The sequence below is a fragment of the Microcebus murinus genome, chromosome 1 (genome assembly GCF_040939455.1).
Source record: "Microcebus murinus isolate Inina chromosome 1, M.murinus_Inina_mat1.0, whole genome shotgun sequence".
Taxonomy (NCBI): Eukaryota; Metazoa; Chordata; class Mammalia; order Primates; family Cheirogaleidae; genus Microcebus; species Microcebus murinus.
In genome coordinates, this window is record NC_134104.1 from 120157601 (window position 1) to 120170501 (window position 12901).

General features: G+C 37.1%; 1 protein-coding gene across 2 annotated transcripts in view; it reads right to left on the reverse strand.

Annotated features, from left to right (window-relative positions):
• PPP2R3A (protein phosphatase 2 regulatory subunit B''alpha) overlaps positions 1-12901 on the reverse strand; it is a 148141-nt gene that overhangs the window by 120430 nt on the left and 14810 nt on the right. Inside the window, exon 2 of one of the 2 annotated variants that reach the window (XM_012787769.3) lies at positions 2824-3006. The exons of the other annotated variant lie outside the window; for it this stretch is intronic. The gene's annotated coding sequence lies outside the window, so the exon portion shown is untranslated. The remainder of the gene's footprint in view (positions 1-2823; positions 3007-12901) is intronic. 2 annotated transcript variants of the gene reach the window in all.

The following is a 12901-nucleotide window of genomic DNA, read 5'->3' on the forward strand; positions in this document are numbered from 1 at the left end:
GTTTCAGCTTTTATGTTTAAGACTCTAATCTATTTTTAATTAATTTTTACTTATGTTATGAAGTTGAGTTTGAAGATTATCCAGCACTATTTGTTCAAAGACTATTCTGTCCTCACTGGATTATGTTGGAGCTTTTGTTGAAAAGCAAATAACCATATATATGGGTATAATTCTGGATTCTCTATTCTTTTGTCTATATATACACAATACCATTCTATCTTAATTACTATAGCTTTATAGTAAGTCTTAAAATAGTAATGTATACCTTCCTTCCCCCCTAGCCCCTCCAGAATTGTTTTGACTAGTCTAGGTCCTTTGCACTTCCAGATAAATGATGGAACCAGTTTGCCAACTTTTACATAGAAAGCTTGCTGGAATTTTGATCAGAATTTCATTTAATTTAAATTGCCACTTGGTGGCAATGGAGGGTTTTTTTTTGAGACAGAGTCTCACTCTGTTACCCTGAGTAGAGTGCAGTGACTTCGTGGTAGCTCACTGCAGCCTCAAACTCCTGGGCTCAAGCAATCCTTCTGCCTCAGCTTCCCAGTAGCTGGGACTACAGGCATGTGCTACCACATCCAGCTAATTTTTCTATTTTTAGTAGAGACGGGGATCTCGCTCTTGCTCAGGCTGTTCTCAAACTCCTGAGCTCAAGCAATCCTCTCGCCTTGGCTTCCCAGAGTGCTAGGATTACAGGTGTGTGCCACCGCACCTGGCCTGGAGATCTTAATAATAAATCTTCAATCCACAAGCATGGTATATCTCTCATTTATTTCAATGGTCTTTAATTTCTCAGCAATGTTTGTAGTACTTTCATTAAATTTATTCCCAAATATTTCAAGTTTTCATGCTAATGTAAATAGTATTGTTATTTTAATTTCCTTTTCCATATTGTTTGTTGCTGGCATATAGAAATATAGTTGATTCTCCTTGTCATATGACACCTTGCTAAATTCATTTATTATAGTTTTTATGTGTGTGTAAATACCTTGGGATTTTCTATATGATCATGTCATCTGGGAATAAAGATACTTTTCCTTTTTCCTTTCCAATCTTTACTGCCTTTTGCACTGACCAGGAGTTTCAATATGGAATAGAAGTAATGAATTTAGGAATTCCTGTAGCTGATCTTAGGGAAAAAGTATTCAGTCTTTCACCATTAAATATGATGATAGCTATAAGGTTTTTTTTTTTAAATAGATATTCATCATCAGGTTGAGAGAGTTCCTTTCTATTTACAGTTTGTTGAGAGTTTCCAAAAATCTCATATGGGTATATAAGTTTATCAAATACTTTTTCTGGATCTATTCAGATGATTACACAATTTTTATCCTTTCTTTTGTTAATGTGGTAGAATAGGGTGAGAGAGCTAAATTCACACTAGGAAGGCAAGACTTAGTGTTTAAAATTAACAAATGAATTAGCAATGTATTAATACATGCATTTAAAAGATAAAAACAGGAGAAATAGCTAAGAAAAAATTGACAGTGGTTGTCTCTGAGGAGCAGGACTAGGTGGGAGTAGAAACTGATATTTTTAAAAAGGCTTTTGGAATTATTTGACACTTTAAATATAATATATAATGTTTAGTAATAAATTTTAAAAATTAAAAATGGGTTCTAGGGACATGTGGCAATGAAGCTCGGGTCTGATTATAACTGTGTGCTAGGATAGCTAAGGGGCAAAGGTGCAGGGGAGATGAATTCAGCTTCTGGCATGGGTTGTTTCAGTGGAACATTCTGGAGAAGATATTCCCCATGCAGTTGGATATTCCTGTCAGTGAAAAGATAGGAACTGAAGATAAAGATCTGGGAGGAAGCACCAGATAAAGGTTTTATATTTACAAGAGTGGATGAGACTGAGCAAGCATAGAAAAGGGTTGAGGACAAAACTCTGAGGAAGGCTGGCAAGGAGAGGAATGCAAGCTAGAAGACAGTGAATTTTCAAAAGCAGGAGGACAACCAGCCAAATATGGCACAGAAATCAAGAGAGAAGAGTGTTTCATTCTTCCAACATGCTGAATTCCAAAGATTTTGTCTACCAACAAAAATAATAGCTATACTTTGCTTTTATAGGTGTCTCTCCCTAATTTCATGGAGAAATCTGGGAAGTTAATAAAATCTTAAACATTAATGTAATAAAGGAAAATAGAGAACAGTGTTACACATATTATGTTGCTATTTACTTGTTCCATTTCAGGAAACATCTGGAGCAGAGAGTATGAGGTAAAGAAATTCCGTTGCTTATCTCAGCTAATGAAAGGGTTCAGTTCAAGAAGAAATGATCAACATAAATCATAGACACAAGAGAAAACTGGTCAAATATCTATGTCGCTAAGGTGGGCATTTGAAGAGTAAGACTGGAAGAAATTGTAAAAATTGTCTTGAAAATTTTTTATTTAACAGTACACAAGGTGTGATGATTCAGAAATAGTGAGTCATTGAAGAATAATAAAACTATAACTGTGCCTGGAAAACACAGGCAATCTTGGATGGATGACTCACTATGGAAACTGCTTCCCAGAGAACAGTTTAGAATAATACAAAACATATACCATTAGATCTACATGTGAGATTCAAAAAAAGAGACCTGGACTATTTTATTTTTTGTGTTCACTTCAAAAATAGTTGAGAAAATAAATTAAGAAATTTCTTACAAGGGAAGATTTCTGATGCTCAAAGAAACTGTACACATGAGTATGAAAGAATATTTAATGGTTTAGGTTTAAGCTAATGTCTGAATGAGACTAAGAGTAATACAAGATCATTTCAGCAGCAGGCATAATTTGAGCATATGGGAATTTGGAAGTGCTTAAAAACTTACTTTTACTGCAGTGGAGAAATAGGAAAGATGATGAGGGGAAAAAGCACCAGGTGGGCAGTCAGGAGCTCCTGGTCCCAGTTTCTGCTATTGTACTGACCAGCTCAGTAACTTGGTCAAGTTACTTCCCACACAGGGAATTCATCTTCTCTTCAGAAAAAACATGATGAAAGATGGCTTTGGGATCTAGAAAACATGAGAAAGCAAAATTTGTTTTTTCTTGGTTTGAATTAGGAAAAGCCTATAATTTTTTTTTTTTTTGCCTGGGCTAGAGTACAGTGGTGCCATCATAGGTCACTGCAACTTCAAACTCCTGGGCTCAAGTGATCCTCCTGCCTCAGCCTCATGAGTAGCTGGGACTACAGGCACATGCCACCATGCCTGGCTAATCTGTCTATCTTTTATAGAGATGGGGGTCTCACTATGTTGCTCAGGCTGGTCTCAAACTCCTGACCTCAAGTGATCCTCCTTACCTTGGCCTCCCAAAGTGCTAGGATTATAAGTATGAGCCACCATGCCTGGGCCCATTTTATAACTTTTTAAAAAACAATTCTCTATTATATAGTCCAAAATATTAACAATAATTATGTGTCTGTCTGGTAGTATTTTAAGTTACTTTAATCCATATATTCTCCCTTTCTACATATTTTTCCTATTTTGGAGGAGGTCATACAAAAATCAGATCACATTCTATGGGTCAAAATCATTTGGACAATTTAGAAGAACATATGAACTTTACAACACAGTTTAATAAACATTTGAGTTCCACTACAGACTAGGTTCCCTTCCAGACAAAGAACTATGAACTTATGGTTTTGCCTCAAGCAGCTGACAGTAGTGAGTGGGCAGAAAAGGAGGATACATCAGCTTTAGGTCAAGGAAAGCAACCCAGAGAGGCAGACTGCCAAGTCCAATCCTGCAATAGGGCAGAAGTAAGTTGGCTGCAGGAAGGAAGGGAAAACACCTTGTGGGCAGAGAAAGCAAAAGCAGAAGGCAGCATGAGATATGTGGCAGCTACCAGTATTTCAAGTGTCAAGTCTGAAGACAGGTTTCCAGGAGCCAAAGTTGAAGGGGTGGGGCAGGGGCAACATAGCATCAGGGAGCCCCTGAGAGGTTACAGACTGGGGGCCAGGGGGAGACAACGTCAGATTTATACTGTAGGTATATCACTATTTCTAGCACTGCGGAGGACAGACTTGGAAAAGTGAAAAAAAAAAAAAAAAAAACCAACTAGGTAGCTGGCCTCTGCAGACTTTAGAAGAGAATCAGTGAGGCTATAAATGAAGGCAGCCAAGGGCCTTAAGTAACTACGACCATAAAACTATGAGCAAGATCTGAACATAAGTTTTTTATCTTGCAATCCTGTGCCTTTTATATTCCTATGTAAGTACAAATTCTGGTCAAAGTTGAAAACAGATCTTAAATTTACCTTTATTAAGTAAATTATGGATCTATTTTTTAAAAAAGACTTTATTCATTAATTTATATTAAGTACCATAACTGTTCACGGCATTATAGAAAACAAACAAGGTTTCTGTCTTCTAAAAATTTATGAGATAAAAGAAATGAGACAAAAAAGAATAGGTTAATTCATTAAATAGATATTTATTTAACCCTCCTGGGCCCTGATGGAGATCACATTCTAGTGATAATTCTTTTTAAAACATGATTTTTACATCCTTTCTTTCTCTGACAAATTCTTTTTTTTTTTTTTTTTTTTTGAGACAGTCTCTCTCGGTTGCCTGACAAGAGTGCCATGGCATCAGCCTAGCTCACAGCAACCTCCAAGTCCTGGGCTCAAGTGATCCTCCTGCCTCAGCCTCCGAGTAGCTGAGACTACAGTCGCATGTCACCAGGCCCAGCTAATTTTTTCTATTTTTAGTAGAGACGGGGTCTCGTTCTTGCTGAGAGGATCATTTGGCCTCAAACTCCTCACCCCAAATGATCCTCTCACCTCAGCCTTCCAGAGTGCTAGGATTATGGGTATGAGCCACTGCGCCCAGCCGACAAGTTCATTTTGATACAAGTGATCACAGAAGGTCTTCAGAACCAAGTGGGCAGTTCTAGAGGATGGCCAGGAATCTGATGTAGAAGGAAAAGGTTAGGGTAAAAAAAATTGCTTGTACAGATAGAATTAATGACTGCAGAAATAAGATACACTGGAAAAAAAATAGTGAAGAGAGACACAAAGAAATACAAAGAATACAAAGAGATACAAAGAAATACAAAAGAAATACAAAGAGGAAAACAATGATCACAGCTAGAGGTAGGATCAACATGAACATTTTTGTAAATATCCTTTTGGGCTTTAAATATACATATATACATACATAACAAAGACATGGAGCTTTTTATGTATATATTTTAAAACAAAAGTGAGATTAAATTATCATTTGTTTTTTCTACTTAGTATAGAGAAATTCCTTTTTATGAAAATTAAAATCCTTTTTCAGGATTTTAAGATGATTCATTAGATTGTTTATATGTGATCTTTCTGTCTTTGGAATTAGGCATTTATGGATATAAATTTTCCTCTAAGGAAATGCTTTGCTTTAGCTGTGTCCCACAAATTTTGATAACTTGTGTCTCCTTTACGATTTAGTTCAAAGAATCTTTTGATTTCCTCCTTAGTGCAATAATCGTTTAGCAGAAGGTTGTTTTAGTTTCCATGATTTCATGTAAAGATGAGAGTTTCTGTTGGAGTTGATTTCTAATTTTATTCCACTGTGGTCTGAGAAGATACATGGTATAATTTCTATTTTTCAAAAATTTTTTGAGACATGCTTTGTGGCCTAGGATATGGTCAATCTTAGAGAATGTCCCATGAGCTGATGAGAAAAACATATATTCCAAGCTCATGAGTCGGCAGAATCAACATTGTTAAAATATCTATACTACCCAAAGTGATCTACAGATTCAATGCAATCCCTATTAAAATACCAACATAATTTTTCCCAGATCTAGAAAAAATAATTCTACACTTCGTATGGAACCAGAGAAGACCCTGTATAGCAAAAGCAATCTTAAGCAAAAAGAACAAATTGGAAGGCATCAATTTACTAGACTTCAAGCTATATCACAAAGCTGTAGTAACTGAAACAGCACGGCGCTGGCACAAGAACAGAGACATAGCCAATGAAACAGAACGGAGAACCCAAATATAAAACCATCCACATATAGCCATCTAATCTTTGACAAAGCAGACAAAAACATACACTGGGGAAAAGAATCCTTATTCAATAAATGGTGCTGGGAAAATTGGATAGCCACATGTAGAAAACTGAAACAGGATCCTCACCTTTCACCTCTCACGAAAATCAATTCACAGTGGAAAACAGACTTAAAGCTAAGGCATGAAACTTCAAGAATTCTAGAATAAAATGTTGGAAAAACTCTTACAGACATTGGCCTAGGCAAAGAACTTATAAAGAAGACCCCAAGGTGATCACAGCAACAACAAAAATAAATAAATGGGACCTGATCAAATTAAAAGCTTCTGTACAGCCAAGGAAACTATAACGAGAGCAAACAGACAATCCACAGAATGGGAGAAATGTGTAACATGTTTAGGTTACGTATATTGCCTTGGCCCCACCCGAGTGAGTCAGAGCTTCAAGCATGTCCATCCCCTAGACAGTGCACACCGAATCCATTAGGTGTGTGTATACCCATCCCTTCCCCCCCACATCTGTCTGACACTCCATGAATATGGAGTGTTATACATGTTACACATCCGATAAAGGGCTGACAACTAGAATCTATATAGAACTCAGGAAAATCACCAATAAAAAAATCAAACAACCCTATCAAAAAGTGGGCAAAAGACATGAACAGAAACTTTTCAAAAGAAGACAGACTAATGGCCAACAAACATATGAAAAAATGCTTAACATCTCTAATCATCAGGGAAATGCAAATCAAAACCACAATGAGATATCACTTATCTCCAGTGAGAATGGCCTTTATCACAAAGTCCCCAAACAACAAATGTTGGCCTGGATGTGGAGAGACAGGAACACTCACACACTGCTGGTGGGACTGCAAACTAGTACAACTTCTGTGGAAAGTAATATGGAGATACCTCAAAGAGCTACAAGTAGAACTACCATTTGATCCAGCAATCTGATTACTGGGCATATATCCAAAAGAATAAAAGATATTCTATAAAAAAGACATCTGCATTTGAATGTTTATAATAACACAATTCACAATTGCAAAGATATGGAAACAACCCAAGTGTCCATCAATACATGAGTGGATTAATAAAATGTGGTATATGTATACAATGGAGTTTTACTCAGCCACAAAAAACAATGGTGATATAGCACCTCTAGTATTATCCTGGATAGAACTGGAACCCATTCTACTAAGTGAAGTATCCCAAGAATGGAAAAACAAGCAACACATGTACTCACCATCAAATTGGTATTAACTGATCGACACTTAAGTTCACATACAGTAATAATATTCATGGAGTGTCGGACAAATGTGGGGGGGAAGGGATGGGTATACACACACCTAATGGATTCAGTGTGCACTGTCTAGGGGATGGACATGCTTGAAGCTCTGACTCACTTGGGTGGGGCCAAGGCAATATACGTAACCTAAACATTTGTACCCCCATAATATGCTGGAATTAAAAAATTTTTTTAATGAAAATTAAAATCTGTATTATAAAACATATGTAGTATGGGTATACTAAATTTACTTATTTAACTCTCTAGTAAGGCACATGAGGCCTTAAGTAAGGTGCATAAAGGAAGCAAGCAGCAAGGATATGATAAAACTGACTTCATCTATGGCAGCATTTGGAATATTCTCAAGGTGGAAAGAGGTAAGACATACGCAAGCTCGTGAGATTTTAAGTGTTCCAGACATAGATGAATAATGTCTGAATCTGGAATTCTTTGTGGATGAAGAAGAATTTCCAAAAGGGAAACAAAAAAAAAAAGACTGCAACCCAACTCATACTATAAATGAAGTAATTTCAAATCTTCACATCTGCAGAACAGATAGAATGTCAAAGAAAGCACTCAGACAACTAAAAACAGTGGGTGGACTGCCAGGGAAAAACCAAGTGCTGTTCTAATGATCATCCACAACCACAGCTTTCCAAAGAAATGACAGAACTTCCAAATTGTGCTCTGATAGAAAGTGTACTGGGCCTTTCTCATGAGATGCTCAGGTGTACTGAGCCTTTCACATAAGGTGGCTTTAGGACTTCATGTTTCCTCTCTGGGCCTCCACTTCCTTAAGTGTTTGGGCAGGCTCTGTGAGTTACAAATGGTGCTTGTCAGAGTTCCCTTGGAAGCTGCTACTATGAGGCATTTCCCACTGCAACCATAACAGCTCTGCTTTTATCTGTTTTAGATATTAGATCTCCTAAAAAGGTTTTACTTGAAAAAAAGTTCCACAGCAAAAAATTATTCTTAAAATTACAGGGTTAAAAAAATAACATTCATCCTTAGGCTTGTTAATCACTAAGGGAAAAAAGCAAATTATAACAGAGGGATCTGAAAGTCCCCACCTTAACATATTAGTCAAACTTAGCATTGCTAAGGTAGATCAATCAGATAAATATGTACCTCCAGAAATGATGCAAATGAAGATCACAGTATCATCTATGGAGTTTTCTTGCCAAAAATATTTAAATTTTAATATAATCAATCCTTTGGCTCTAATGTCCAATTATAGGACATACAGCACATAGAGAAATAATACCATGAGGAAGCAGAGAAATTCACAGTATGGATCATTTTATAAGACAATTAGCCTGGTCTCTTCAATAAGTCCAGTATCACAAGAGAAAAAGTATGTGTGTGTGGTTGGGGGCTGGGGAAAGAAGAAAGCAGAAGTAATACCAAATATAAAGGCTCTGTGGTGTGGGCATGTCTTGAATGTTTTAGTAAGAGTGAGAATGCCAGAGTGACTAGGCTTTGGCTCTTACTTGAGTGAGATGGGAAGCTATTTAGGACTTTTGAGCAGAGAAATGACATGACCTGTCTTACTTTTTAACAAGATTATTCTACAAGGGGACAAGAGTAGAAGAGGGAGACCAGAAAGAGGGCTATTACTATAATCCAGGCAAAAGGTGATGCTGGCTTAGACAAGGTAAGGATGAGAAGTTGTCAGGTTCTGGATATATTTTGAAAGTACAGCCAGTGGGACAGATGTGTGGGTTCTGTAGAAAAGATGGAGGTCAAGAATGCATCTAAGAGTTTTAAAAAATTGTTTTTTTTTTGTTGTTGTGTTTTGTGATTTTGCTTGAACAACTGGAAGTAAGAGAACTGACATTAATTGAGACTGGGGAGACCATAGAAAAAACAGATTAGTTGGTGGGAAAAGAAATGGTGCTGGCAAGGAAAATCACTAGTTCAGTTTCAGACAGGTTAGTTTTCAGATGCCCATTAGACATTCACATAAAGGTGTCCAGAGGCTGTTGGAGAACTAAGCCTGGAGTTTAGGGGAGAGATCTGGGATGATATAAATTTGGGGTCATATTTAAAGCCATGAAACTAGATAAGAACATCAAAGGAAGGGATACAGAAAGTAAAGAGGAGACATCCAAAGGCTAAGCCCTGGGCCATTGCAAACATGCAGACTGGCACTGTCCAATGGAACTTTCTGTGATGATGAAATATTTTTATATCTGCGCCATTCAACTGTAGCCACTACCCACATATGGTTACTGAGAACTTGAAATATGGCTAATGTAACTGAATAATTGAAATTTTAATTGATAGAGCTACATGTAGCTAGTGGCTGTAGCATTGGACAGTAAAGATCTAGAGTTTGGGGAAGTGAAGAAGAATCATCAGAGGAGACTGAAAAGAAATGGTTAGAGAGGAATTATTGTGGGACAATTCTTAATGAGTCTTTCATGTTTCTGCACATATTTCAAGCAAGGCACTGACTATGATAGTTCTGGACTATCTTTTTAAGAATGTTTTTATAGTGATTAGCCTTAGAACACTCAGCATTGTCTCCCTCCACAGCAAAGGGTTATTATCCAGTATAATAATGTTTCCCTTTGGAACAAAGAGCAAGTATGCTCATTGCCCATTATAAAAGATTTGGGTTCCATAAGATGAGGTTTCCTTTCTGATAAAACAACCCATTGTGCATGTACAGGTATCATCCGGCCTCTTCACGTTGCCCTGGGGGAACTGGGGATCAGGGAACCAGTACAAAAATACTGATGTTCTAGTTACTGCTACTGCTGAAAGAAATGAACTGCCTTCTATCTATGATCCAGAAGTCTTTTGTCTTCTACCATTATTCATGAAATTGTGGCAGGTTAACTCATTAGCTTACAAATAGGGTAAAATCTTAGATCTTCCATAGTTCTTGACAAGTATCTTAGAAACCAAGTGAAGAGGGTATTGCAGGGAGGAGAAAGTAATCAACTCTGTTTCTGAATGTTAAGTCAGATAAGCAATGAGCAATGGCAGATATGGACATCACTGATAATTGATACGAGTGGTTTTGATGGAATTGGAGGGCAGAAATCTGACTGACTTGAGTTCAAAAAAGAAAAAGGAAAAAATTAGCAACAGAATACAGATAATTCTTTCAAAAAGTTTCGCTGTGACATTTATGTGAAATAAGGCAATAGAGGGGAAGGTGGAGTTAAGAATTATTTTTAAGATGAGAAAAATAAAATTATATTGTCATACACAAGAGAATAATTCAGGAGAGAGAGAAACTTAGAAAGAATTACAAAGGACTTAGGCTAGTTCTTTCACAATAATAGGAAAGAAAGCAGTGTATATGGATACTATTGCAGGTAGTGGGGAGCTGTGATATTAAAGCTCTTTTCTTAGTTTTCTCAGTGAAACAGGAAGCAAGGCCAACAGCTGAAAGTGAAAAGAAGGAGATATTCAACATGTAAGGAGACTGAAGACAAGAAATAGCCATCTAGGAAAGGAAACTGAGACAAAATGGGGAAATATAGTATGATAGCCAGGCAATTTTAAGGGTCCACTTGAAGTTATGAGCACTAATTTAATGAAAGTTCCACAGCATGGTTTTAACAGGCATGAAATAGGCAAAGAATTGGATTTAACTGGTGCTATGGGTTAGCCAGGCAAAGTTGCTGAAGTGAGAAGAGGCAAAGAAATTGAGGATATTTGCAGGGAGAGGTGGTAATGATGATGGAATATAAGCCTCTACCCCTCCTATCTGCTGAAACCTTAAACCTTTCCACTAAGTCCTGTAGGACTCATAGGTAGTTACTGGCAAAACCCCCATATCCTTCATCTCTGAAGCTTTCTTCGACTTCCTTTACCTTCTTACTTAAAACTGAACCTGGGGGCTCTCCTTTGAGGATGCTGCTTTCACTCTAACCTTTAAGGCTTTTTCTCTTCCACACTCCTTAAACACAAAGCCTTCTTATTCTTCATTGCTACTTCCAGACCATTCTCCCTTTGCTCTATCCAAAAATTCTCTTTTCTGAGTCATACACCACTAGACTCTAAGACCTACTACCCTTCCTTATTGTAGTCATTTATGGCTCCCCAAGGTCATTCCCTTTCACTTCTTGATGATTTTAGCTTCTGGCTATCACTCCAACACTATTTTCAAATAAATAATCTATCTGATATCCTGTCTTCTTAGTTTCTTGATCTTTTCTTCACAACAACAATAATGTTGATCTTATTCTCTACTCTATCTCAGCTTCTTTCTCCCCTGGTCACACCCTAAGCCTTTAGAACATGTGTTAATAATGACATATGTGGAGGAGCATCACTTACCAAAAAAAGTTTACTGATGAGTTCGTAGTAAGATAATCCCTTGTGGGCTTCCTAAAAGAATGGTCATACATCAGATATAAGACCCCTCTGTAGGAATTCTTGCTACCATCATCAACAGATAACAGCAAGAAAAAGAGAATTAGTCATGCTTTCTATTTGCCACCTCTTATCTTGGGCTTATATTCTTCAGGTGGGGAGGACGGTGTGTGTGTATGCTAAGGGCTGGAGTAGAGGCAGAGGCATGCTGCTATGTTGATCCTTCTTGTACTGGGCTCTCAAAGGGAAGACAATTTAATAGTATTACATTATCATTTAAAAAGTACTTGTATATGCTAGGATTGTCCTGAGCATTTAAATGCATCATCTAATTTAATTCTTATGACAACATTGAAGTAAATGTTATTTGCATTTCACACATGAGGAAACTGCAGCTAAGAGAAGCTACAGAACTTGCTCATATTATGTACTCCAAAAGTAGAACTGTGATTTGAGCCCAGGTTTCCCTAACATCAAAATCCTTTTGTCCTACCTATATATGTCCATATTAAGGCTAAAGGAGCAGAGGTAGTCAGTTCCTGAGTCCCTCCCATAATCCCAGATTTCTCAACTTCTAGGGAAGGAACAACTGTCCCAAATCTAAGTAGGAAGAAGGAAAGGAAGGAGAAAAAGAGGAAGGGAGGGAAAAATCTATAGAACACTGAAGTTGTTACAATAACCTGGAGAGAATGAACAAAATGGTGTTTTTTAAACCCCAATTTTGTTTTTAGAAAGAAAGCTTAAACATGTAACAAATTTATTAGCAAATGATGAAATTGTGACACATAAAATAGCTATAAAAAGGAAAATCAGATACTGTTAAGGGAGTTATCAGTTATACTAATAAAACTAATGAATAATGTTAAATGCCACCTATCTGAACTTTAGACTATAAGTACCGTGTTTCCCCGAAAATAAGACCTACCCATAAAATAAGCCCTAGCAGGATTTCTAAGCATTTGTACAATATAAGCCCTACCCTGAAAATAAGACTCAGCGTATCTGTACAACCCATGCATTTCATCGCAGAGCAGTACAGAAGACGAGCAGCCCTTCTCATCTGCCCCATGAGAGCTCTACTGCTCAACATGAGAGATTGGGGCCAATGGTTCTAAAGGAAATAGAGTCGCAAGAAATTCAGGATGGAATTCAGGGTTTGGAGAGTTATGATGATGTTCCAGAAGAAGAAGACTTAATTATATTTGAATAAATGTAGATTGTTGTACCATACTTAAAAAAAATTACACATCCCCTGAAAATAAGGCCTAGGGTGTCTTCTTGAGGAAAAATAA